Source organism: Podarcis muralis, chromosome 2 (genome assembly GCF_964188315.1).
Source record: "Podarcis muralis chromosome 2, rPodMur119.hap1.1, whole genome shotgun sequence".
In the NCBI taxonomy this organism is placed as follows: Eukaryota; Metazoa; Chordata; class Lepidosauria; order Squamata; family Lacertidae; genus Podarcis; species Podarcis muralis.
Genome location: NC_135656.1, coordinates 63,555,345 through 63,578,402, shown reverse-complemented (window position 1 = coordinate 63,578,402; position 23,058 = coordinate 63,555,345). Strand labels below are relative to the sequence as shown.

The 23,058-nt window shown below is 43.3% G+C and overlaps 1 long non-coding RNA gene across 4 annotated transcripts in view; it reads right to left on the bottom strand.

Moving 5' to 3' along the window:
* LOC114591375 (uncharacterized) overlaps positions 1-23,058 on the bottom strand; it is a 182,248-nt gene that overhangs the window by 63,801 nt on the left and 95,389 nt on the right. Inside the window, exon 3 of one of the 4 annotated variants that reach the window (XR_013391927.1) lies at positions 1,002-1,102. The exons of the other annotated variants lie outside the window; for them this stretch is intronic. This is a non-coding gene — a long non-coding RNA (uncharacterized LOC114591375). The remainder of the gene's footprint in view (positions 1-1,001; positions 1,103-23,058) is intronic. 4 annotated transcript variants of the gene reach the window in all.

The window sequence follows — 23,058 nt, the reverse complement described above, 5'->3', positions numbered from 1 at the left end:
AGCGCAGTGGTAGAGCATCTGCTTTGCATGCATGAGGTCACAAATCCAGTTCCCACTGAGGGAGAAGCCTGTCTGAAGCTCTGGAGAACTGCCACCAGTCTGAGTGGACAATATTGAGCTAGATAGGCCAATGGTCCAACTTAGTAGAAGGCGGCTTTCTATGTCCCTACTTCTCTCATTCTATATTGTGCATAGAACAGGTATTGATGAAAACAATGTTACCACCCCCACCATAACCCTCCATGTTTGGTTTAAAAAAATATAGTAAGGATTTAATTTAAAAAACAGTATACAGTGGTACCTCGGGTTAAGTACTTAATTCATTCTGGAGGTCCATTCTTAACCTGAAACTGTTCTTAACCTGAAGCACTACTTTAGCTAATGGGGCCTCCTGCTGCTGCCGTGCCGCCGGAGCACGATTTCTGTTCTCATCCTGAAGCAAAGTTCTTAACCCGAGGTACTATTTCTGGGTTAGCGGAGTCTGTAACCTGAAGCATATGTAACCTGAAGTGTATGTAACCCGAGGTACCAATGAAATAATGATTGCCATGATTTCACAATCATGGCATGTAAAGCTGAGCTGAATTTTGAAAGTTTCATCTGCAGGTCAGCTTGAAAAAGGGCAGATGAGAATTTTGTATTGACCATCTAAATTGTGCAAAAACTTTGTTTTTTCAATGATGAAGTGCAATGTATAAAGAGCAATTTTCATACTCCTCAAAAAGCAAGTGGAGAAGAGGCAGCGCTCACTCTCTCTTTTTTGTCAGATGGAACTGGGGTTAATGTATTTGTTCCCTGGAAAAGAAGGTCACCCTGCACTGGTTGTTCACATTTCCATACAGCTTGCATCACTCCAGGTTATATCTCTGTTAGTATAATTGAAGCTCACAGGAGAAGCACTGACTGATTATCCCACTGCTCTTGAAAAACCCCACTTATGCTTAAGACAGCCATGACCTGCCACTTAGAGCTTTCCACTTCATTTGTTTCTGTTGAGTCACCTTGTTTTCCAGAGCTTTCTGAATCGCGTTCCCAAGGAGCCACTGTTCCACATTTACCTCTGGCAAGTGGAAGGGTCAAGGCAAGCCGTAAGGGCTGGTCCCTGCGGAGGCAAGCGAGAAACAGAGAAAGGGGAGAATTCATGAAATGTTATGTGTGGTGCAGTGGTTAAGAGCGGTAGACTCGTAATCTGGTGAACCGGGTTCGATTCCCCGCTCTTCCACATGCAGCTGCTGGGTGACCTTGGACTAGTCACACTTCTCTGAAGTCTCTCAGCCCCACTCACTTCACAGAGTGTTTGTTGTGGGGGAGGAAGGGAAAGGAGAATGTTAGGCGCTTTGAGACTCCTTCGGGTAGTGATAAAGTGGGATATCAAATCCAAACTCTTCATCAGATGCCAACTTGGGCAGCATCCACATTTAAAGAACGTGGGTTTCCTCAAAGAATTAGGGATGCTGGGAATTGTAGCTCTGGGAGTTCCCATGTGCTTAAAATGGTGTTGGTGTGTTCAGAGCTGTTCCCAAGCAGGGACAATTCTGATGGGCAATTAATCCCATTATGTCCATTATGTCCCATTGCGTCCATCTGCATGTCCGACACTTGTTTCATGCAGATAAATGGAAATTTCACCACCAGCATAGCCCAAGAGGGCCCTCTGGATGTTGTGGACCCCCACTGGCAGAGGAAGGGGGTGCGGGGTGTGTGGTGTGCCCTAGGTGTCATCCCTGAATGGAGTGACATCACCGCCACACACCCCTGGGTTGCTTGCCGCTCACCCCGCCCCCTGTGGACCCCAACTCCCATCCACCCCAGCCAGCATGACCATTAAGGATGGTGGGAGTTGCGATCCATAACATCTGAAGTGCAGCAAATTGATTTGCATAGGCGGCTTTAGGGGAGTGCAACCAGTTTGCCCGCACTGGGGGCTGAGCCAAGAGGGTGCTGCAGGGGAGACTGCAACAAAGATGAGCAACAGAAGGCAAGAGGTGGTATTCTGGCATCGCAGAGGGCACTGCTGAAGTTTTAAAGTCCCATGTCCACCACTGCCCCGTTCCATAGCCCTAGTCAGGTGTTCTGTTACTTCATGCAATTAATACTGTACAAGGGGAGAGTGTTGGTATGCTGGCCAGCCGTATCCCTTCCTTCATTTCATTTCGTTTTTTTCATTTCACTTTTAATTTCCCAATCCAATCCAAATCTTTATTACAGCCATAGACCAGCATAAGGTAAAAACAACTCCATGCATAAATAAAACATGCTAGAAAGGCAATAAAGCAACTGCGGAAGCAGAGTGTACACAGCCTCATTCACTCAATTACAGTAAACCAGCATAAGATAAAAACACATAAAACATGTAAATCAAACCTTCACTTTTAGACCTCTGACATATGCCAATCATAGCAGCACAATATCTCACAACTGAATATGTTATATCAGGATTTATATCTTGGAGCAAGAAGGAGATATAAAATTGCCCTGTGTGTCCTGGAAAATTTATTTTTTTTATTGGCAGGATAAACCTAGCACGTATATTTGTGTAATACTGGCAAGGGAGAAAAACGTGTTCAGTTGCTTCTCTGTGCCCAGAGCCACAGGGGCATTTTTAATTTGTATACCGCCTTTCTATATTACTACACACAGGGTGGTTTACAAGCTGAAGAAACAACAAAATAGACAGCAAAGATTACAAACCTAATAACTATATGATCCGGTACAATGGGGGGAATTATAAATGGGGAAAAATTATAATTTACTTAGGAGACCACTGTAAGCAGATGAAAACATTAGCAGGAGTTTAATTTCACTTGTAATGTAACAAATACTATGGGCAATATGACTAGATATAAAATATAGACATATTATGAAATAATATGCAGTTGAAAACATTGAAAATAGGACCCATGTGGGGAGCAGGGGGAAGTCTCGAGATTCAGAGAAATCTCTCTATATGGATATGTATTTGGTTTTGCTATAAATTTATATTTGCAAAATCAAAGAAAAATGATTTCAAAAAATACACAATATGAACCGTTACCCAAAAAAGTCAAAATAAAAACATAACTTTAAAATAAAGCTATATCAAATAAAGCAGTATTTAATAATCCATTAGAATATAATAGTAAACAATAACATTAGAAGAGCAAATAATTAAACAGTTTAAACTTAACCATTGCAATAAAGAATCACTAAACTATAATCAATAAATATAATGGCCAGTCACAATGCATAAAATACCACCAAACATGCAAAACCATGTAAAAGGATCAGATTGAGAAACAAGGACACACAACTTATAAAATTATTTTTTTAAAAAAATATTCCTTCCCCTTCTTTACAGTCCTCCATGAATTGAAGGCTGAACCTCTGAAGTTCTGAAGGCTCCAGGAGTACAGGAAGCGCCTGGCTTCAGTTCTCCCTCAACCTTATGGAAGACTTGCAAAACATGCACCAAAGGCAAAGGGGTTGCCAGCATGCCTTCCTTTTCCCTCAGGCAGTTTTCAGCCCATGGAGATCCACAGCAGCTGCAGAAGACTCATGAAACCTGCTGTTGAGAGTTTTGCGATCGTCCCCCCCCCCATCGCCTATGTGAAATACTAAAGTTGTATTCTTTCTATGAAGTAGAGGAAGGCAGATGTTTTCAGTTTAGGAAATAAACATATTTGTTATTATCAGGAGAATCACTACCTGAAATCCCTTCTCTTTTGGTATGGCAAAGTAAACTTGCAGATGTGCTCCCACAAGGTAAGAATACAAGCTATAACATCCTGAAAATTATTAGTAAATACAAAGATAACATTTCAGCTCGGTTGTGTCCTTATGTGCATTGCCCGCTGAAACAAGGGGTCCAAAACAGTAGAGAAAAGGGAGGATAAATTGTTGCTCATATATGAGTTTATTTACAGAAACTAATTTGTGTGTGTGTGTGTTCCTTTTTTTTTTTTTTTTTTTTTTGAGATTTTTCCAGAAGAAGAAAAAATCCATTGCTGGACTGGGTCCTTCTCTAGGACAAGATGCTCCTGCAATCTAACTAGGACTTCTAACTAAAACTGGTGGTTTTTAAAGAGAGAAAAAAATTCTATGTGACACATGTCTCAAGATCTGCCAGGCCCTATGTTTGATACCCCTGGCTGATGTTGTGTTCCCACCTGTACCTTCCCTGCCTCATTATCAGATATTGCACAGGCACTGCAGTTTCTGAGCACACTATATCACGTCAGTTGTATAGACATCTTGCATATAAGCAGCATCCATTTCATCCCACATAGGGAAATGAGGGCTGCTGCCAGACACAATCACTCTATCATCTCTATCTATCTATCTATCTATCTATCTATCTATCTATCTATCTACTATCTATCCACACACACACACACACACACAGAGAGAGAGAGAGAGAGAGAGAGAGAGAGAGAGAGAGAGCGCTACTTCACCCTTTCTGTTCTATAATGACTTTGTTACAGATAAATTAGGCATGCTAGGAAAGGGTAAATCAATCCACAGTGAAAGGTGGGGTGGAAGAGGGAGAAGTGCTCTTTGCCACAGCTCCACTTTGCACTGGCAAAGCATATTGCTGTAAGCAAAGGTGAGCAAAACACAGGGTTTTACATTGGTATGCAAGTACTGCTGCTTTGGTTTTCTTATATTGGAAGAGTCTGGTGCTCCTGGGGACTGATTTAGACTCCAGCTATTCAAACTATACACCAGCCAACGCGACTCATCACACCACTGTATCCCTAGTCACAGGCCACCTCATAAATCTGCCAAGTACCCGCAATGCGCCCACACTCAGATCTGCAAACGTCCTTCTTAAAGCAATAACGGAATCTCACAGATCTCTGCCAATGCGCCTTCAGTAGTCCTGGCGTGCACACGCACCCCATTCCTGAATAGAACATGGCTCTCCCCCCCCCCCTTTCTTCTTCTTCTTCTTCTTTTTAATAGCACCTTCATTACTCAAGGTAGCCTGGAAAGCTTTATGAAGCAAAGCAGGTAGTTCGATATTGGCAAGGCAGCTTCTGTGCATGCAGACGAAACCGCCATTACAGGCTCAGCAGCAATACAAACAGCCTCTGCCATGCCACCCTTTTGTTAAATGAAGACAGGGGGATGCTGATCTAAACTGCAGGCTTATGAGCGCTCTGGTTTCTGTTATGGTGTCCCATTGAGCCAGAAGCGGTTAAGTCATAAGATCTAAAATGCTGGATCTTTGGGGGGGGGGTTCTATTGGGTTGCTGGTTTTGTTTTGATTTTATGTATTTTGTATGTATTTTATATTTTATGTGAACCACCCTGAGACCTTTGGGTATAGGGTGGTATAGAAATGAAATGAAATGAATGATGATGCCTCTCCTTTTCATTAAGTTCAACAAGAATATAACTTTCCCCTACATGATGAGCATGTAGGTCTCATCCCCAGCATCTCTAGATAGGACTGCAAAAATCCCAAACTCTGAACAGCCACCACTAGTCAGTGTAGAGCAGCTGTGAGGAATGTTTAGCCCTTCAGATGTTGCATGGCTAGTAGTCAGGGATGATGGGAGTTGTAGTCCAGCAATATGTGGAGCCACCACTAGTAAGTGTAGAGCAGCTGTGAGGAACGTTTAGCCCTTCAGATGTTGCATGGCTAGTAGTCAGGGATGATGGGAGTTGTAGTCCAGCAATATGTGGAGGGCCAAATGTCCCCCACACCCAGTTTAGAGAATACAGAACTTTATTGTGTGTGCCCTATACACAGGAGCCAACTCCATGGGCTGAGGTCCCTTTGGGCCCCCCAATAAAATAGTTGATGCATGTGTCATAGGGCAGGGCTTACCTACCCTCCCCCAATATTTTATTCAAGTTGGCACCTCTGGCCCTATGCATGTGTGTGCATGCACTCACCCTAGAGTGTGTGGGGTGAACTGGGGGCTTGGCATAGCCCTAATCAGGGCGTTAACTCTTAATTGAATATGTGGTTAGTGGCATTCCTCTTGATTTGATTAGACTATAGAGCATTTGTTCACATCTGTTTATAGGGTGGTAATGTGACAGTGAGCATTCATCCTGGTGCACTTACAGGGTGCTCAGAAGTTTCCCTATGAATCATCTGTTCATCCCACACTTTCCAGTGCATTCCCTGTCACTTTCCTATCTGCAAAAAGTCTGGTTTTTGTTTTGTTTGGGGTTTTGGTTTTTCGTGGATTTCTTGCAATAGAGTGAGAGATTGCTTCAAGGCACTTTCATTGGACACACCTAAATTTCTGGTATGAACTTGAATTACCCCAAGAAAACAGCAACAGAATGGAGGTAGACTGTTTTCAGCACTAAAGAAAACAGAAATATGGAGGAAGCCATTTCCAACTTCCCTCAGCAGCAGAATTTGTCAAGTTTGCACTTCCCAAAATAATATGAGAACTGAAGCACAGTAATGCTTCAAAATTTCCACATATCTCAGTTTTGTGATGCAGTTCTTCAATCAATGTTTATACGTGTTTATAAAAATGAATTATATTCCGAGAAATCGCTTGCAAAAATGTGTGCATTAGTCAAAACTTCAGGAAAAAATGTAATAATTAGAAATTAACACAAAAATGTTGAGCATTCTTTTTTTTTTTAAGCAATTTGTTGCAGAAATGTGGAGAACAGGTTGGAAAAATGAGAAATGAAATTGGCAGATCATTCTAACCCTTGTTTAGGGTGAGACGCAAGGAGAGCATTCTACCCCAGGCTATGTTTGAATCTCTCTGCCTGTCAACACCAGTGCCATTGCTTTTGTAGCAGGGAGATGAGCTTATGCATCACAGCCAGCTCATAAACAATTAACTTGCCCAGCCATAACTCAGCATATCTAAGAATACCATTTGGAACACCATCTCAACAACCCAGGTCACATCATTCACAAAAAAGCTACAGATACAAAGTTGGGGATGGTAGTGAGCCTATCTCTTATGCCTGGCATTGTGCTCAGTAGACTGAGGGAAAGTGTGTTTGCATCTTACCCAGAGTTAGCTCCAGGCTTCACAGGGCCCTTGGTAAAGGGTTCTCTGGTGGGACTATGGCTATGTTGGCAAGTTTACCTGGCAGTGGCTGTAGGAGTAGTAGGTGGCCATTTAGGTTCCCCACAATGCCCTGGAATGATGCATCGCCAGAGGTATTGCAGGAAATTGATATGGTGGCTTGCAGACCCAGAAAGGAGGGCCAGAGTAAGTGCCAGCAGACCTTGCCCAGGATCTGGGAGCTGTCCAAGGATGTCTGGTGCTGATGGCAGGTGTCATCCCATCCCACTTCCTCAATGCAAACCAATGCTTTGTCCTTCACACACCAGTAGTTCCTACTCAGTTTTGTAGGATGCAATCCAGAAAACAACTGGTGGAAGAAGCAAAACCTCTCTCCTTAACCCCTAGAGTAGGCAACTGTTGGCTTGTGCTGAAGGGGGCCACAACACAATTCACCTGACCTTCTTCCACCTTCCCTGCCTTCATCATGACAGGCATTTCACTACTGATTCTATAAAAGCTTTGATAGATGACAGAACTGTCGTTAATGCAAATTTAGCTCTTAGGAAGTATGAGTTATGCTTTCCTCTGTGCCTGATCGGCAAAGGTTATATTAATCTGTTACACAGGCTGGCTCCCAAGTCAAGACTGCAAGTTGTCTTCAGTCCTAGAATGCTGGTTGCTTCTTCTTTATTTATTAAATTTATATTCTGTCCTTCCTCTCAAAGGTCACTAGTAACAGGGTCGGCCCTAGGATGAGGCAAAGAGAGGCAGCTGCCTCAGGTGGCAGATGCTAAGGTGCAGGGAGTAGCCAGTGCTGTGGTGCCCTGCAGATGTCTGCCCCCCCCATCCCCATTCCCCTTCCCACCAAGGCACTCCCTCTTGTAGCAGGCAACATTCTTCACTTCAAAGGAAGATGAGGCATGATCTCTTGTCAACCATACAGATCCATGGTGCTGGGCTGGAGCATAAAAACAGCTCTGAAATAAATGGCTAGTTTAATTGGATTGATGGAAAAAGCTCCCTGTTCCAAAGAAAGCAGCACAGGAAATCATTTACAGTACAGATAATGAAAAGGCATGCCTTATGACGTGGTTGGCATCAAGGTGGTCTAGTTTATTGATTTGTCTATGCTTTTGGAAGTTTTGTGCTTCTGTTACTGGTATTTATAAACACCCGCACACTCACCTGTGTGTTCTTTTTCTACAGTAATATCATTTCCTATTGGCAAGATATTTATTCATTTATGAAATTTATGCATTGCTTTTCTGCTAAAAACCACTCAAGGCAATGGGCAATCAATAATATTTCAAATACAGTAAGAAGGTCTCCACACAAATTATAAACCCATTAGTCACAGGTCCGGAGAAAGTGAAGAAAGATACATGCTTACCATTTTACATTCAAAGCGTATATTACATGTCAAAAGAAATGCTTTTACATGGTTTGGGGGTTAGCGATCTTGGGAGCCAAGATATCAGTGAGCATTTTGTGCATTACTTTCGTACGGGTGGCTGAGATTTATTTATTTATTATTTTGCTTTGGTCTGCCCTTGCACTAATGGCATCAGTAACAGTGGAATGATGCCAGTTGCAGTGTGGTCTAGACAGAACACAGGAAATTGGTCATCGGTGGGTATTGGTAACAATGGCAATCAGCAGCAGCAGGATATTAACTGCTCTGGACCTGTAGGAGCTCCTCATCAGGACACAGGATGTCCAGGGCCCAGCCCAACTTCAAACCATGCCGGACAGGAAATGGCTAAAGCAATCTCCATTCTCACCTCTAGAACCACAAAGTTCAATTTCCTTTGTAACTGCAAAGCAGCCTCAAGAATCAAAGGGCAGACCAAACCACAGACCTAGAGGGAGCAGCTGAAGAGCATTAACTCGAATTTGTTTGCAGATCAATCACAATCTTACATTAAGTGAATATTACCCCACTCTCTCCCATGCATTTCACCATCGCCTTTCTTATTGTAAAATGTCTGATTTCCTTGAGTAGCCTGATTGTTCTGCAAGGGCACCAAACCAACTTCAACTGCTCAACCTGAGCTTGCTGGCATGCTGCTGAATCCCATCCACAAAGTTCTGACAGTCTGGAAGAGGCCTTCAGCTTCAGAAGGACTTTCATTCAACAATGATCTTGAACATCCAATTGCCATTCAAAAGGAACAAGCCCCTCCCACACCACCACCTTCTCAAGCCTTTTTACATGGGCATATGAATGTTCTTTATGTCCCACTTTAAGCATTAACTTGAACAGAATTCCTGGCCCATCAGCATTTTTGGAAATGATTTTGTTTGCAACGCTTATAGCTCGGGTTATATATGAAGGAGATCAGCTTTCTCCAGTCTTGGGGGACAGAGAAAGTGGCAAGCTCTGTGAAATCACAAGATTGCATATGGTGGACTATGAAAGCCATGAGTTTTGCAACTTAAATACACTAAGCTATCCCCACCCTGCTACTGGGTAATGAGGTGATATGGTCTACCAAGGTAGTCGAGATTCATTTACAGTACTGATCTCAGACAAATGATCCATAGAATCATAGAATTGAAAGGTACCATGAAGATCATCTAATCCCCAGCTCAACGTAGGGTCTGCAATGTGGGATGCAGCTACAGCATCCATGCCCAGTGTCTGCTTAAACACACCAAGTGAAGAAGAGCCCACCACTTCCCAAGGCAGCCTGTCCTTCATGAAGCTTATTCTCCTTTCTAAGAGCCAGTGTGGTGTAGTGGTTAAGAGCAGTAGACTCGTAATCTGGGGAACCGGGTTCATGTCTCCGCTCCTCCACATGCAGCTGCTGGGTGACCTTGGGCTAGTCACACTTCTCTGAAGTCTCTCAGCCCCACTCACCTCACAGAGTGTTTGTTGTGGGGGAGGAAGGGAAAGGAGAATGTTAGCCGCTTTGAGACTCCTTAGGCTAGTGATAAAGCAGGATATCAAATCCAAACTCTTCTTCTTCTTCTTCTTCCTGTAAGTTGGTTCTAGAGTCCAGCTTTGGAACAAATCTGCTCCATCAGCCATTCAGCTATCATGTCTCCCTTTCTTCTCTTCTCTATATTTAACTCATTCAACTGTTTCACTTAGAAATTGTCTTTCAGACGACACACTCCAGTTTGCCCATGTCCATCTTTAAAAGACCAGCACAGAACAGAGCAGAATGATTCATTCTCAAGATCTGACACTAAGCTCCTGTCAATTCAGCCTGAGATTTCATTCACTTTTTTTAGCAGCTGCGTCATGCCACCGGCTCATGTTCAGCTTACGATAATCTAAGACACCCAGATCCCTTATACATGTACTGCTGCCAAGCCAAATCTTCTCCCTCCTGTATTTGTGCCTTTGATTCCTTCACATGCATCTCTGAGGAATTTCATCTTGTAGGTTTCATGCATGTCATCTTCAAATCTGACAAGCATCCCCTCTGCTCTTCAGAATCACCCATCCCTCGTGAATGCTTTTCTCCCTCAGAATATCTAGCCATGGCATCCTATCCAACTTTTCTCTGAGCTCTCTGAAGCCCATTGTCCACAGGTTCAGATTATATGCCTGACTACGCTGAGTTTTCGCATCGCTTGCTGTCACCATTTCCAAGAGGACACAGCCACCTTCCCCCAAGGTTCCTGCCACTTCTACTTCTTCAGCCTGTTCTTCTTTGTAGGTCAGGATTAAGTCAAGGATAGCAGATCCCCCTGTTCCCTTGTCCACCTTCTCAGAGATGAAGTTGTCAGGAATTTATTGGACATTCCATATGGTGCCTTATTTTCTCGCCAGGCTGTGAAGCAGGGAATTGAGAGGACGAGAGTCATCTGTGTGTGTGTGCTTGTTGTTTTCAACTTCACCATGAAATGAGCTGTCATTTTGAAAGGGTAAAAAGAACTGAAGAAGAAGAAGAAGAAACAGGACTGAGCATGGTTATGGAATACATTTCTAGATCTTCCAACAGCTTACTGAAGGGGCTGGGAAGCCTCAGACAAAGGGGCTAAATATTCACATTTATTCCTCTGAACACTTATGTCTCTGGCCACACCAACCCCTGGCATATGGCCCCCAGAAAGGAATGCTTCCAAATAATCAGGACCTACCAAGTGACTCTCCTGCCAACCTAGCAGTTCGAAAGCACGTCAAAGTGCAAGTAGATAAATAGGTACTGCTCCAGCGGGAAGGTAAACGGCGTTTCCGTGCGCTGCTCTGGTTCGCCAGAAGCTGCTTAGTCATGCTGACCACATGACCCGGAAGCTGTACGCCGGCTCCCTTGGCCAATAAAGTGAGATGAGCGCCGCAACCCCAGAGTCAGCCACGACTGGACCTAATGGTCAGGGGTCCCTTTACCTTTAACTTTACCAAGTGATTATTGCAGGGATAACCAGTGTGGTGTCCTCCAGATGTTTTAAACCACACCTCCCATCAGCCCCTTTCAGCACGGCTAGTGGTAGAGGATGATGGGAGTTGAAGTCCAAAACATATGGAGGGCCCCATGTTGTCTATCCCTGGGCCACTGAATATCTAGCAAAAAATTCCAGTAGACCTGAGGTTTCAGGGGCAGAAACAATACCTACATTTCTGCGGAGTTTTGATGTATTTTTTTTGCTACTACATAGAATGAGAGTTCTTACACCTCTAGAACCCTCTCAATAAAATGTTTAGAATGTAAACGAACTGTATATTCACTACAGACATATATTGGTGTGTTTAATGACTATTGCTCTGAAATTCTATAGGCTCCAGGGCAAAATAGGAAATAACTTCCCGTGAAAACAGATGGAGCTCTATACAAATCCTCTGCAAAGTACTTGAGTGTGCCTGACAATTTACAATAATATATTTTAGCACAATGGAAGCACAAGTGACTGTACATTAACTTGCTTGACCAAGGTCACATAAGAAATCCTCATAAATAGAAGGGCAATAATACAGCTGCTAAATCAGGCCTCCCTATTAAAACGGAAGGATCTCTGTGAAGTATTGTTTTTACATTTCCTCTAGCGTGTTAGCTGTTAATCTTCTTTATGAATTCCACAATTTTTAATCTCAGTTCGTAGTCACAATTAAATATTCAAACCCTTTAAATATTCAAAGCACTTTGCAACCCTTATGTGAGCTTCTCAGGACACATTTCCATTTTAGGAAAGAGAGCTGAGGATGGGGTTGAGAGACAATGACTTTAGCGACGACTACTCAGTGAGCCTGTGGGTAAGGTAGAATTTGAACTCAAGTTTCCTAAATATGCAGCCTATCAGACTAAGCTGACTTTTGCTGTTATTTATCTGTGTGAATAACACAGGAAACCAACCTATGCTGTATCAGGCCATTGACTGGCAGTGGCTCTGTAGGTAGGAATCTCTTCCAGATGGGGATCGAACCTGTGACCTTCGGCATGCAAAGCAGATGCTCTGCCACTGAGCTATGACCACTTCCCCAAGTAGCTAGCTTGTGGGAACCCTTGTGCTATGCATGCACGGAATGCAAAATAGCATTTCTCTGCTACATAAGAAGCAGAAGAGAGGACAATTTTTTTAAAAAATCACAAACGATGAATTTAAATATTGTCGTATTTTATAACTAGGGAAAAAAAAGAAATCACTAATTATGAATGCACAACCCGTCTGGCCTTCTCCCTGCAAATGCAAACAGGCCCATCCCCAAGAAGCAGTAAGGCCAGGCCACTGCTCAGCAGGCCAAAAAAGGGACATGCTGATGTCAGAATTACTGCCAATAGCACATGGATTGCCAACATTTGTTTTAAAAATACAGGCCCCCCTAAGCAAAGCTGAAGACACAGCTTTTTGAGTCAGGAGCAGAATCACGGGAAGGGCGAGAGGAACAGCAAAACCTATTTATCATTTATTTCCAATATTTGTCTACTGTTTTTCACCACCTTGTGGTCACAAAGCAGTTTCCGATAACACTCCATAAAACAAACCATCAACCAACATAATATGGTGTTGAAAACCACAAAGTGCAAGTAAAAAAAATACAGATTCCCCAAACACTCCTGTGATCCAGAGCAGGCTTAACCAAGTCCGCCATAAGCCTCAGCAAGCAATTACGTTTGAAATGGTGAAGGAAGCTCATCAAGGATGTAGCCATCTGTACCTTCTGGGGAAGGGAGTTCCACAGCCAGGGTGCAATGACCAAGAAGGCCCTGTCCTACATCCCCAAACACTGAGACACTCTTGACCAGCAAAGAAGAAGAAGAAGAAGAGGAAGAAGAGGAAGAGGAAGAGGAGGAGTTTGGATTTGATATCCCACTTTATCACTACCCTAAGGAGTCTCAAAGCGGCTAACAATCTCCTTTCCCTTCCTCCCCCACAACAAACACTCTGAAGTGAGTGAGGCTGAGAGACTTCAAAGAAGTGTGACTAGCCCAAGGTCACCCAGCAGCTGCATGTGGAGGAGAGGGAACGTGAACCCAGTTCACCAGATTACGAGTCCACTGTTCTTAACCATTACACCACACTGGCTCACAGGACCATTCCTGAAGCCTGGGCAAACTGTTATAAGTGCTCCACCAGGTACCCAAACCCTTTGAGCTTAATAGTTCAACATCAACTCTTTAAATGGGGCCAGGTAGTGTATGGGCAGCCAATGAAGATCCCAAAGGTCATGTATTAGATGGTAATGTACTAAAGTGTCAGTCTGCACTTTAGCAACAGCATTCTGCACTAGTTGCAGCTTCTAGGCTGCTTTCAAGAGTAGCCCTGTATGAAGCACATTACGGTAATCGAGGTGGGAGGTTACAGAACATGTAAAACCGTGGCCAGGTTGTCCTGGTCCAGGAAAAAGCCAAAGCTGGTGAATCAGCTGGAGTAAAAGGGTTCATTGCCACTGAAGCCACTTTAGACACAATCCTCTAATACAGTGGTTTCCAGTTGGTGGTCCACTAACCCCAGAGGGTCTGTGTAACCCACCCAGGGGTCTGTGGCACTATTCACATAACAAAAACTACTATAGAGATACCAACATTTTCAAAAGGCTTGGCTTTTGAAAAACAATACTTAGCTAACTGAGAACCATTACTCTAACAAACATCCTTCTCTCTGGTTGTTGAAACACAAAAATAAAATAAAGAAATGACCTGCTTAGTTGGCACCTATTGGGTTTCCTGCTTAATTGCTATCATAGTGCACAATCACCTTCACAATTTCTTTCCCTTGTTATTTTCCCGCCTTATCCTGTCTAATGAGAAATTATTCCACTTCCCTGTGCCCATAAAATTCACCCCACCTGGGCAACAGAGTAAGTATTTTATTAGCCCTGCTTCTTATTCCCTATTATTAAACGAGAAGCCTCCTAATTAAGCACACCACAGTAGACCAAAATCTTAGACAGCCCCTGCCAAGCCGTTGCTACAATCCAAGAATCTCAGCTTGCCAGCTCCCACTCATGAGGATTGTCTTTGCCTCTTAAGCAAGCAATCAAATTCAATGGGCTTGCCTGTGGAAATCAAGCACTATAGGAGAGTCAATAGATCATAGGCTGCTTGCTGCTTGCATTACAATAATGAGCAATTGCTGCATGGCAGAGTACAGGTAGCCTGGGAGGAGAAGAGGCTGTGAAGAATTTGGCCCCATCCAGGGTAGGTCCAGCTCTCTTCAGAAACATAGCCTATAGTGGGAAATATAAAATCCTCTTTCAACTGCACTGTCAACATATTGCTTACAGGTTATGACCCAAAACACTCAGGTATGACCAATATTGGCTGCCGCTTTCAACTCCAAGAACAAGAAAGGGGCAGAAGTGAGTCTTTTTGGTAGTCATCATGTCTGCATTGTAATTATGTCATACTTAGCTGGTTTCTGGAAATGGAAGAGTAGTGAATACAACTCTTTGACTGTCAGTGGGCTAATGTGGAGAACATTATGGGAAAGGGTGTGGCTGCCAAAATCAAAGAAACCTTGAATCTTCCATGAGACATGGAGCTGGAGCCTGGTCAGACTGGGGAAAGTTCTGCTGGTGCAGAAAAGTTATAGAAAGAATTCCTGGGTGCCAAGATCTAAGTTTGGGGCTAGTACCCTTGGCTCAGAAAAGCCCAGGAGAGATTTAAAATCACAAAATAAGCCAGAAAGTAAAGCACTGAAATATTGACTGTAAAACCTTAAAAGAGCCCTTTAAAATTCATTCCAAAGTTTCCCACTTACTTTCCCTACTGGAGAAAAAGACCATTTTACCATTTGGTAAGTTAAAAATTGTTTACTTACAACTTTACTTACAAACTACAGTATGTGCTTTTCCATACAGCATTCAGTTGCAGAGGCAGTAAAACGTATCTTAGTTACAAAATGGTAACAGTTTCTAGATAACTGGTACAGGAACACAAGAGTGGCTGGAGAGAACCACGTGGTCAAGCTGAAGGAATCATATGAAACCTCTCCACATGTTTGGGGTGGGGACAATAGCCTTGATTCCCTATTAAGAGCACTCTCTCTTGTGCTCACAAACTACACTTCTATTGGTGAAGGAACAACAAGGAAGTCCAATCTTGATTCTTGCACTACAATAGTCCCAGGCTGTTTACAGCTTTGAAGGTCAAAGGCAGCATATTTAATTGAGGCCAGAAACTAGAGAAATGTGTATTTAACAGAAATACAGGTTTAAAATGTTGTCACGTTTTTGCGATAACCTTTTTTTTTAATTAAAAAAAAAGCGAAATGATGCAGTAATGTGATGAATCACAGCTGGAAAAAATGAGAAATGGAGAGAAACTGAAGCTGCTGAATTTGGCCATCCCTCTCTGGAAGAGACTAAGGCACTTTCCATCTCACGTTTCTAAATGCTGCTCCAGATTCTACTTGCAGTTTCACCCCAAAATACATGTATTATGATTGACATGTTATTAAGTGCATCAATTGCTCATTAATCTGCAATACACTGTTTAGAATTGAGGGATATTGCTCGCTACCTAATGATGACACTTATGGATTTGGAAAGCAATGAGATATTTAGGCTAAATACTTGACACCTGTCCCTTTAAGGGACTGGATGGTGCATAAGTTTACCATGCACGTGACACTGGAGCTTCTGAAATCTCGCTTATTCCCCAGCCACTTGTTTCCTTCCTGTAAGTGGCTAAAATCATTAATTTAAGGTTTCTAAAACCCAAGTTACTGTAGTGTGCCTGAAATAATAAATGTTTCAGAATTTCAATTAAAGTAAACGTTGAAGTGCTGGATCCCTTTCTCCCCCCAGTATCTAATGAGTCACGCAGAACCATTACCCCACTATCCATTAATTATAACGAGGTCAGCATATTTGCTGACATCTTCTCATGCCTGCATAATGTACCAGCAGAGTACCTTAGCGAGGATCACAGGTACAGCACAAAGCACACAGACGCATTAACCGCTAAGGAATGTCATTGGCTGCTTGGGAACTTGGGTTGGAAAACAGAGAGAAGAGGCTGGTGCAGGGCAAGAGAGCAAGGAAGGGACACACAAACAAGTGTGAAACAACCAGAAGAGCTCAGAGCGAGAGGGAGGGAGGGGGGACACAAAGGGGAACAAGAGTTTGCCCCACAGCTTCCTAATCTTTCATAATTGAGATTCCATAATTTATATTCAGGAACTTCAGACTGGGGGCTCTCCCGTGCTTCTCAGGACTCTCCCCAGACCACAACCCCTGGCACTAGAACACACTCCTCAATGCCCCAATTCGTACCTTTCTTCGCCTTGTTGAAATGTGCCCTTCAATTGTGACAGTGCCTTTCACTTACCTGCACGGAGGAGAAAGAGGTGTGTGTGAAAAAGCAAGCCCAATTTGTGCTATCAAGCCCTAGGTCAAAAAAGCCCCCCCAAATATATATATATATATATATATATATATATATATATATATATATATGCAAAGAAACAGAGATTCTACAAGGAGAGTGCCTTTCTCCAACCAGCCAGTGTCATCTGGGATCATAAAGAAGCATTTCCAGGGAAAGGTTTGAGAATTAATGGGTTTAAGCACCCATTATACCTCTTTAAAAGCTATGCCCCCCCCCCCCCGAAAAGAATCTTGGGAGTTGTAGCTTGTTAAATCTGCAGGGAGCTATTAAGAGGCCTTTCATAGATCTACAGTTCCCAGCACCTTTAACATGCAACTGTTCCCAGGATTATTTGGGAGGGAGGCCATGACTACTGAAGTGGAATAAGCAGTGCTTTTTTTCTATAAAAAATAGTTCAGGGGTACTCTCATTTTGACTCAAGAAAATCACTATTTTATAGCTCAAATCAGGAAAAACTAACACAGTAAATGGACAGTACTGGCCCCGACTTGGTGGAACACTCTGTCACAAGAGACTAGGGCCCTGCGGGACTTAACATCTTTCCACAGGGCCTGCAAGACAGAGCTATTCCGCCTGGCCTTTGGTTTGGACCCAGTCTAACTCTTATGTTTACCTCCCCTTATGGTTTTGATCTATGGGCTACTTTTAAAATGAGGCTGCATTTTAAATTGCATTTTAACCTGTATTTTAAATTGGTTTTTTTCCCCTTATTATGTTTTTATTGTAATTTTACTGGTGTTAGCCGCCCTGAGCCCGGCTCTGGCCAGGGATGGCAGGGTATAAATAAATTTATTATTATTATTAAAAGTACAAAGATTCACAAAATGTTCAGGGGTATGCGTACCCCTGTGTACCCCCCAGAAAAAAGCACTGGGTATAAGGTTGCTTTAAATGTATGGTATAGATGTGGCCCAATTCATGCAATTTAGAAATCAAGCTCTGTGCATGTCCTACCCTTACAATGTTTTCTCAACGTACATCCTATGATGGAAGGGCACATTTGCATCTTTTTTAAAAAATGAAATCATCTGCTGCATAGTGCTTATCCCACCCATCCTGCAAGGAACTCTCAGAGTGACATACATGGGTGTGTGGTTTTGTTTTGGATGTTATCCTCACCACAACCTAAGGCAGATTAGGCTGAGAGGGATATGACTGGCCCAGTAACGAGTGCAATTTTTATCCCAGGCTGAGAGGAAACATGGGGAGCTTCCAGATGGGAGTGCAATATTGCAACGGGGTCACTGAGACAGCACAAGTGGGTGGTGGTGTGTGTGTGTGTGTGTGTGTGTGTGTGTGTGTGTGTGTGTGTTTTAAGAAACAAAATTTACTGGATTGTCTTCAAAAGGGTAAATCTGGATTAAATGAGGGGGAAATGCAGGTTGGCACTTTGATGGCGACAACATTGCATGGACTCTGAAAAAAACTTGCATACATGGGCAGCACCCATCTCACTATAAAGACCCCTCTGGAAGCTGTCTGTCTAATCCTGACTCCACTCCTTCACACTGGCCTTCTGCAGCTGACAACAGGAGCCAGAAAAGGTAACTTCATCCCAGCTCTTCCCTCTGCACTTTTCGAATACTCCATCCCTTACATATATTTTGATTTGTTTGCTCAGCCTCTGGTCTTTTTCCACCCTGTGGGACACTTTCTTAGTTAAGCGCTTGTCCCTTTTCTCCCTCTACTGCTGGCTCCTGCTCATCTTCTTCCACTGGCTTCCCACATCAAGGGATGCAGAGAGAGACAGAGAGAGAATGTTTCACTTGAAGGGGCTTTAGACTGGTGCATTACCAGCTAATTGCCTGGGTGAAGGAGGAGATGAAGGTCATGTCACATGCCGCTTCATTTACAATGCACAGACTCTCTCGCTTTCGCTATCTGCAAGGGTATTATACCCATTCTGCTTGAAAAACACCTACGATTAAGCTCCAGCGTGCCACCATGAAGAATGCCACCTTTCAATAAATTCATAATTATGTTTGCCTTTAAAAAATTCATGCCTATCAGAACCACCTGCCGAAGAACCAAAAACAACCATCTTCTTTATCTCCCTTCAACAAAGAACAAAAATATATCAAGCTTCTCTGCTGAAATTCTCCTGTCCCTATTTGTGAGTAAGTGGAGGGGAATTTATTGTTTGCTTGTTTAAATTTATTTTCTCATGAAGCTTAGCTGAATGGGTAAGTTCCTCATTATGCTTAAGAGCAAGGGAGGCTGGTTTGTAACAAAAAGCCAGAGTGGAACTGCAAGAGGTCCCCACCCTGCCAAGGCAACTTAACCACATCTTCCAACCACCCTGTCTGTTCAGCTTGCATTAGCTCCTCCTACCAGCCAAGATAAATAGATCCTCAATATGCTTTCTTTTTTTCTAATGTAGGCAATTTCCCCTGATATACACATTGTTACAAGGAATTTTCCCTAAATGCAAGGCATTTTTGTATTCAGTTTTCAGTTATATGCTTCTTTGTGAACGCTTTCCTAATACACACATCTTGGTAAATATTTTTGTTCTGTAGAACTGCACTGTGAAATTTGGAGACGTGAAAATTTCAAGGGATAGATGAATTTCAATTTGCAGATTTAGGGCAACACAATTGGTTCCACCACACTGGGTGCAGAACGGAAGGTGAGAGGTGGTGAGGTGGGCACCAAATTTTGGCCTCACACAGGGCACTGCTGAAATTTGAAGAACCAAAGTCAGCCCCGGCATATGTTTTCAGGAAGTAAAAAATTAGATAATGAAAATACAATCCAAACCCATTTCCCCCCTCATTCTCACCTAGGCATAAGTAGAATTTAGGATCAGATATCAACAATTTTGGGGGGGGGTGTTGCACATTGGTTCCTTTTAACTTTGCTATAAACATACAAAGCATAATAGAAATTCTAGGCATGTGATCTGGGTTTGGAGAGAGTTCTCCTGGCAAAACTTGGTGTGTGCTTTGCTTTCATGCGGAAGCATTAACAAACAGATCCATGCAGGCCTGTCTCTTTCCTTGTAATAGAGGTGGTTAAGTCAATTGCTTGTAAATGGTGTTGTTTTTTTAAGGCAACCATTCACTAATCTCCATTTAAATTGCATGGTGGGATTTTAAGGCTTACATCCTAAGTAAAGGGACGTGGGTGGTGCTGTGGGTTAAACCACAGAGCCTAGGACTTTCCGATCAGAAGGTCAGCAGTTCGGATCCCCGCGACGGGGTGAGCTCCCGTTGCTCGGTCCCTGCTCCTGCCAACCTAGCAGTTTGAAAGCACGTCAAAGTGCAAGTAGATAAATAGGTACCACTCCAGCGGGAAGGTAAACGGCGTTTCCATGTGCTGCTCTGGTTTGCCAGAAGCAGCTTAGTCATGCTGGCCACATGACCCGGAAGCTGTACACCGGCTCCCTCGGCCAATAAAGCGAGATGAGCGCCACAACCCCAGAGTCGTTCACGATTGGGCCTAATAGTCTGGGGTCCCTTTACTATCCTAAGTAAGCTTTCACTGGTGGGAGAATCCCACTATGCCATCTCCATATTTCAGAGGGCCCCTTGAGCAGGGAACCCTCCATAGTCTTCCTTCCCCCAAACAATTTTCACCAGCTGCTACTCTTCTTCCTCATCACTGCAGCTGCCTGCCTACTTCCCTGGCAGAGACCCAATGAGCAAGCAATCCATGGCATCTATTGCTCCACTTTCTCACCATCACCATTGCCTGGGCCAGAGCAAGAAGCAGGTAAACAAGCAATCAGGTCACAATGGTGGATTGAAGCACGGAATACACAGGGCCCCCAACAGAATTTGTCCCTTTGGCAACTTACCAACTATCCTGACCACCATCACCAGTTCTGGTGTCCAATGAGTAGAAATTCACTCCTGGGACACTCCGCTGGGAAGCAAAGGACGCTGACTGTCACTGCTCTGTTCCTAAGGCTTGGTGGATCTTCCAGAGCCGAGTTGGGGAGTGGGAGGAAATCAGGAAGAAATACCATCCTGCCTATCCCCCAGCAAGGGCCTCCCAATTTGCAGAGGGCTACTTAGGACGCTGGTCTAAGTATTTTCTCTCTCTTCACATTATTTCCCCACTACCATCCTCCTCCTTTTTTTGCTTCAAACTCTTCAGATGTCGACAAGGGTCTCCCCACCCTTGCTCGCTCCTTTTGATTCAGTGAGACTTTCTCTTTCAATAAAGTTTCTGCAGCCTTCTATCTGTTCCATTTCTACCTCTGAAAGTGAAGTGTCAGCTAATAACAGGTAGGACAGACCCCTGCAGGCAAGCTCGGTAAATATATATTATCCCTAATAAAGATGGAGAAATGATAAATGTGTCTCCGGAGAGGCTCAAGTGCCTGTTTCGCTAGATAAAATACAAGAAGGGATGGAGAGAAATGCAAGCCAACAAGAGGGACTTGTGTAGCTCTTTTGTTCCTTCAGAAACCTGCCTAATGCTGGAACTGGGCTTACTTAGAAGCCAATTCCATTGTGATCAATGAAATTTATCTCCCCTGGAATATGTTTAGAACTGAGGTGTAACTCGGGAGAGTGGGGAAGAAATAGTGATGAAACACAGCATGCCGCAATGAAAGTAAGGGACTGCTGATATTTACCGGCTTATGTTTACTGTATCTTTGTAGTTTGAAAACATACTAGTGGTGTTGCTAGCTTTCAGCACTGGAAGTGGTTCCCATATCCCCACCACCACCTCAAATACACAGGCATTTAGAAAATACCAAAACATTTCATTTCATTTCATTATTTTATTTTATTTTATTTTATTTTATTTATTTTATTGCAACTAAGTCAAAACTATTTGAATGTCCTCAGGGCCCATATATAAATGTAAGTGGCTTTGTGTACTTTAGGGTGGCCAAAAGAGGAATGAGCTCCGGCACCTTCAACAGGTATGTAAAACTGGGAATTTCCGCAGGTGTACCTGGAGTGCAAAGATCTCTTAAACTGTAGTTCGCTAGAGCTTCCAAGCCCTAACACAGGCATCCTCAAACTCGCCCCTCTAGCTGTTTTGGGACTACAACTCCCATCATCCCTAGCTAACAGGACCAGTGGTCAGGGATGGTGGGAACTGTAGTCCCAAAACAGCTGGAAGGCCAAATTTGGGGATGCCTGCCCTAACACTTAAAAGCTTTGGGAAACTACAATTGCCAGAGAGCTCTCCATTGGGAGCTTGTTGTTGATAAGGTTTGTGGCTTAATGAAAGCTCCAGGAGCAGCCTTCTCCCTTGCTAACATATACACCTCAATGCTGCTGAACTATATTACTAGGGAAAAGAAAGCATAGAATTGTAAAGGTGGAAAGAGGGAAGCTGGTTGTGGGGAAGTTTAGAGACAGAGGAAGACTGAAAAAGTTCAGAGAAAAGCATGAACCCATTCAAAATAGAACTGGAAGAAGAAGAACATAAAACGAGCCTTCTGGATCAGGCCAATGGTCCGTCTAGTCCAGCATCCTGTTCTCACCGTGGCTGACCACATGCCTGCGGAAGCTTGCAAAGTGAATATGAATGCAACAGCTCTCTGCCCAGAAACTGTTATTCAAAGGCATAAGGTATATTTGCTCATCTTGAAATACAGCAGAGCAGAGGCGGGGAACCAGTGACCCTCGAGATGTTGCTGCACCACAACTCCCATCATCCTTGGCCATTGGCCATGCTGGCTGGGGCTGGTCAGAGTCGAATAAGATCTAGCAGTGTTTCTCAACCTGTGGGTTCCCAGATGTTGCTGGACTACAACTCCCATCATTCCTAGCCAGCATGACCAGTGGTCAGGGATGATGGGAGTTGTAGTCCAACAACATCTGGGGACCCACAGGTTGAGAACCACTGATCTAAAGGATGATAGGTTCCCACCACTGCAGTAGTATGATATTATTATTATTATTATTATTATTATTATTATTATTATTATTATTATTATGACAATATAAGAAATAAAGAAATAAGCCCGGGGGTGTATGCATTAGAGCAGCCATTCTTCAAACCTTAGTTGTCCCCAAGTTAAAAATTTCCTGAACTCGCAACGTGTCTCCTGTAGTGGCATCTTAATGTAACCCTGCATAAAGAGCAGTCACGTCAATTGAAGCTTCCCACTGTCTGAAGATGCTGGGTGTCTGCCAGGCGGTTTGGATGAATGCAACTGCATTCTAGTCAATGTTGCCATTAAATGTGCTTTTAGTGCACAGTTTGAAAGGGAGAAACAATGAGAAGCAGAAAAACAAAAATGCTGGAGCGTTTGTTTGTTTTTAGAGAAGCACGCGTAAAGAAAAAGAAGAGAGATTAGGTCAACAGCCTTGGGGTTATCTGCTCAATAAATG